Here is a 6,000-nt window from a genome sequence, read left to right as displayed (position 1 = left end):
TAAATAATAAAAAATAACCTTATCTATAGATAACAAACTCATCACATTAAAAAAAGGGTAATTGCACGGTACCCCTGACCCCGGAAGGGATCCCCCTTCCCAAGCTAGCGACCCGACAACGCTGCCTGGCGGAGAATACCATAGATAATCAATTCATAAGGAACATATATTCAAAAAGGGTTAATGGATTTAAACACCCCCAACTATTGCCATTTGGCTGCTGACACTCTCAACTTTGACTTTGGCTCACAACACTCGCAACTTAACACTTGGGTTGCTGTGTCACCCCGTCGTTAAATAAACACTAACTGGGTTAGTTCTTTTTGCTGAAGTGGCCAATATTTGCTGACGTGGCACGCTGATGGATCCAAATTTGCTGACGTGGCATGCTGATGAAATCACATTTCCCCTACGTAAGCAGTTTTACTCCGCATTAAATTTCAATTTCTATTAATTTCCCCCAAAATAATTTATAAACTGTGCAGTTTTCGACAACACCCAAATCGCGGAAATCACCTCACTGCGCCGGTACCGGAGGAGAATCGTGAATACAGCAGGCCGCCCTCACCGTTTCAGTAACTTCTATCTCAGCCCAAATCACCGTCGTGCAGCCTGACCACCTCCACCGCATTGTTGCCAACATTTGTGTACCCGATGTTATCAACATCGGTGTCTTCGTAATGGTCATGACCACCGCCGCGGCGCCTCAGGTCGCTTGAAGCAGTAGGTAGATTGTAAATTGATGTTGACACCTTCGAATCCGAACCCTCGTTCATCACCGCCAATCAGTCGTTGACTGAAATTAAGTTTGAGGGAGAAGATGACGGTTGAACTATATACGGATCTCGCCGGAGAAGATGACGGTTGAATCCGAACCGAAGTTCAACACCATGTACATAAATTTTTGAGAGTTTATGAGATTGGGTTGGGAGGTAGTTTGTGAGATTGGGTTGCAGATTTGTGAGATGTAATGTTTGTTTTTTAATTTTTTTTGGCGGGAATTCAAATTTTTGGATTGGGTTGGGAGGGAAATTTTTGGGGATGAAAATGTAAGTTGAAAAATATTGGCCACGTCAGCAAATTTGGATCCATCAGCGTACTACGTCAGCAAAAAGAACTAACCCAGTTAGTGTTTATTTAACGACGGGGTGACACAACAACCCAAGTGTTAAGTTGGGAGTGGTGTGAGGCAAAGTCAAAGTTGAGAGTGCCAGCAGCCAAATGGCAATAGTTGGGGGTGTTTAAATCCATTAACCCATTCAAAAATACATTCTATTGTAATTGGACGAATGGACTAATCAACTAACCAAAATCAAAATGTATTTTGTAATTTTAAAGAAGTTAGTTAAAAATTTAGATGTAAATTGTCGACTTTGTCGCAATGCGCAGGTTTCCCCCTAAATATAAAAATGTTGCAGTATACTATATAATGTTTATTATAAGGGTTTCCTTGTTTATCATAAAAGTTTCACGTGCGTTGCAGCCGCGAAGCGCTAGTGATTTTATAAACATATACACTCACAACGTATATATGATTTTTTTTTTACTTTTTTAGGTTTGAATAATGTTCTCGGCCCATATTATCGATTCCGCTGCAACGCAGGTTCCCAACTAGTGTGTGTTTATATATATATATATATATATATATATATATATATATATATATATAGGGATTGGTTAAAATGAGAACCACTACGAGTTGTGAGAATCGTGAGAACTTTTTGATCCTGAGCAAGTTGGGCCAATTTTTTTTGAACAAACGTAGATGAAAACATTATAAACACATGTGTAAAAAAAGTAAAAAAAAAAATTGTCGAGCCGTTAGTTTTGACTGATGCAAGTTTTTTTACGCCCTGATAAAAAATAGTTATCAACTGTAAAATTTTACATCATCGCGTAAAAAAAACTTGCATCAGTCAAAATAACGCCTTGACAATTTTTTTAACTTTTTCTACAAAAATGTTTATAATGTTTTCATATACGTTTGTGCAAAAAAATTTTTGCCCAACTCACGCGGGATCAAAAAGTTCTCACGGTTGTCACAACTAGTGATGGTTTTCATTTGAACCGAATCATATATATATATATATCTATATATATATATATATATATATATATAGGATTAGGTTCAAACGTGAACATTTTCTCCAGCGTGAACTGCGTGAACTTATCTGGGCCCTTGATTTTGTAGATGATAGATCTTAGATCAATGGCACAATTGTAATTAAATGTATAATAAATTTAATTTAAATTTTAATCTAAAGGGTAAAATAAGGAACTTTCATATTAAAGATATGGAAAATAATTAATTTCTAATCCCCTAAAATCTTGTATCAGTTTCAATATATTCAACAAACACACACATACGCCGCACACACACATGTCCCTCTCACACTCTCGTCTGAACTACCGCCAGACTCCGGCAGCGGAGCCGGCGACGGCACGGCGGCTGGCCACCGTGGATGGTGGTCCGGCGAGAGCTTCCGGCACAAGAGCACGCGTCCCCCCTAAATCAAGCCTTCCGAGCACAAAACCGACATCGGTTTTTTGAAAAGAGCGACGGTGGCGGTACTTCAACCCTGGTAGATGCGATTTTCCGGTAAGTCTTTGAATCCTTTTCTTTTCCTTTTTTTCTTTTAGATCTTTCTAGATCCAAGTTTGTTTGTTTGTTTTTTTACAGAGTTTGCGGATCTAGGGTTTCATATCTCAAAACTATGTGTTTCTTTCACGCGATTTGAATTTCAGTATGATTAATGTTGAGATTGGGGTTTTTTTTAGGGTTTGCGAGTGGAAATGGTGACGCTACTTGAGGGTTTCTGATTAATGAACAGAGGGAGTTGTCTAGTGAATACGAGGCCACCCGGATCGAATCATTGCATTGGATTTCAACGCTTTTAAATAGACACCGTACTGAGGTAACCTTTGAATACTATTTCATTATTCAGTTTTCAATGAATTTTTTATGCATGCTCCCTGTTATATGTATTCAGATTCTTATTGGTACAGAAAAGAAAAGAAAATAAAACTAAAAAGGAAAAGGTTTATATGTGTAACAGGTCCTGTCATTTTTGAATGATATATTTGACACCCTTCTTAAAGCATTGTCGGATTCCTCTGATCAGGTAATCTTTTCATCGTTACTTCATTACCTCGGTTAAATTGTTTTATCTAACTGTATGTGTATATATATATAGGATTAGAAGCATGTTGGCTACACCATATTATTGGAGGTTGTTTCCGGTTGTACAAGCATGTTGGCTACACCATATTATGATTGAAGAGGTTATTTTATCCTTTGAGTAAAATTTGACAATAATGTAGTTTATACAACATGATTACAAGCAGAAAATGAGAAAAATCTATCAACCAGACTATTAGGCTCTGTTTTTGCTCTGTTTTTAAGGCGTTGTGAAACGCCCAATTTCCATTCTTGATGTTTAACATAACATTATACAAATTCTAAAAAAATTTGACATGACCCGTTCGAAATATTAACCTTTTCCCTGCTTTTTAACAACATCATTTTAATTATATTCTACGACACTTTTCAAAACCACAAAGTTGAGACCATAAGGTTCACCATGGACGATTTTGTACAAAATATACCAAAAGACTTAGAAGTTCTAGCTACTTACTAACATACTAAACATAATTTAACAACATGTGACAAAACAAAGTTTTTGACCCATTCATAATCAACAACATGAACCGGAAGCGTGTAAAGGTCGACAATTGTGTGTTCGCTCCGAATGCGCCGCAATCAAGCATGAGATTTACCTAACATTCATAACAACAAACACTTGTTAGTACGTAACACATAACAATTACAATCCTTTAATTCCATATTCTTTTTCACCCGTTAACATAGCATAATACCCTACTAACATATTTACTTTCATTCGGAAACGTTCATCATTCCACTTTTCCAATTCATTAGTAATGAATCACCACATATCATACCTTCATGTACTTACCCCATTTGACCCATATGGCAAATTTAATTCCTAATCATTCCAACTATCATTCTATTTAACATTTCATCCTAATAGACGGATCCTTTAAATTTTACCACAACTTGATCATTCGGACATTTCTCCATACAAACTCTTTGCATTTATTCAATCAAGATTCATAAAGGGAAATTATACTAAAATCATAGTTCTAAATGGTATCATTCATAATCTACCAATATAGTACATAAAGTTCATATGAACTTACCGCGATCTTGTGATGATTGTGCCTTTGAGTGACTTGCGCCTTCTTCCTTCTTTGTGCCTATAAGTCATAATCCCGTACTTTAGCTTTCTTTCAACATAAATTTCACAATCCTTATGGTGTGTTATGGCGTTTACTAGTTACATACATCATTATCATGAGAAAGTTACATCATCTTAACAAGTATTCATGCAAAAGCCATAACTAACTCACTTAGGCATTTTGTCAAACACATGGTGTGCATATCACTAGACTAGCATAATGTACAAGCATTTTAAGCACAACTTTCATAGTTCACTCTTGAGTAACATAAACATACTACCATGATAGGATCTATCATTCAAATCAAGAACATACAATTCTAAATCCATATTCATAACAATTTCATAAGTTAATCATCAAATTAACATACAAAACTTCACAATTGTTAAACATTACTTGACATGCAAGTGGGTTTTGCCCTAACCTTGTTCATATTCGAATTTTAGCATTCTTATGATATCTAGACCTTCCTAATAACCATCAATCTTACTGAATTTTGTATTACATTCATAAATTTCACAAAACCCACTTAGTTAAACTTTCATCAAATCACAAAATTTGACTTACTTGAGATCAAGAACACTTAAATAATCAAGGTACTTGGGTAATGCATTCGTTTCTTCAACAATCTAGCTCTCAATTGAAGGAATTTAGTGATTTAGGGTTTGGTGAGGGAAGGAGTCCCCCCTCTGCTTCTCACGATCGTAGGAACCAGACTTGTCTGGTTTCCTCCTTTTTGTCATGTTTTAATCCCTTTTTACATATCTAGTCCCCCATCTTTTAAGCCTTATTCACTTACTCATTTCTAGTTACAATCTTGGCAACTTAATGCATATATGGGTTTTTGATTTGTTAATTGGTATAAATTTTAATAATACTCTATTTTTTTTATATTTACCCTTTCTTTTCGTTAATGTTTTGTGATGAAGCATTAAAACTCGTCACATAAGAAATTCGGGGTGTTACAAGTCTACCCCCCTTAGAGAAGGTTTCGTCCCAGAAACCTGAACACGTACCAAATAATTCTGGGTAATGTTCTCGCATTTCTTCGTCCGCTTCCCACGTGAGATCCGATCCCTTTTGATGTTGTCATTGAACCAACACTTGCCGAATGGATTTGTTGCGGAGTTGCTTTACTTTAGAATCTTTTATTGCCACCGGCTTTTCAACATAATTTAACTTCCCATCTACTTCAATATCATCCAAAGGTACGTACTCTGTCTCATCCGCTAGGCACTTTCGCAATTGCGATACATGAAAGGTGTTATGAATTCCATCCAACGCGGGTGGTAATTCTAACCGATATGCCACCGCCCCAACCCGAGCGAGTATTTTGAATGGCCCAATGTATCGAGGGCCTAGCTTCCCGCGTTTACGAAAACGGATTATTCCTTTCCATGGAGAGACCTTCAATAACACATGATCTCCCACTTGAAATTCTATTGGTCGCTTTCGTCGATCCGCATAAGACTTTTGTCTATCTTGCGCTGCCTTTAATCTTGACCTAACCATATCAATCTTTTCATTCGTCTTGGTCACTACTTCTTTTGGCGCGATCTCTCGTTGACCCACTTCCCCCCAACAAACCGGGGTCCTACATTTCCTTCCATAAAGCATTTCGTAGGGGGCCATTTTTATGCTGTTATGATAGCTATTATTATATGAGAATTCTACCAAAGGTAGTTGATCATCCCAGCTTCCTTCGAATTCTATAACACATGCCCTTAACATATCAACTAATGT

Source organism: Helianthus annuus, chromosome 16 (assembly GCF_002127325.2).
Source record: "Helianthus annuus cultivar XRQ/B chromosome 16, HanXRQr2.0-SUNRISE, whole genome shotgun sequence".
In the NCBI taxonomy this organism is placed as follows: domain Eukaryota; kingdom Viridiplantae; phylum Streptophyta; class Magnoliopsida; order Asterales; family Asteraceae; genus Helianthus; species Helianthus annuus.
The sequence above is the reverse complement of the archived record's forward strand: the minus strand, read 5'-3'. Positions refer to the sequence as shown.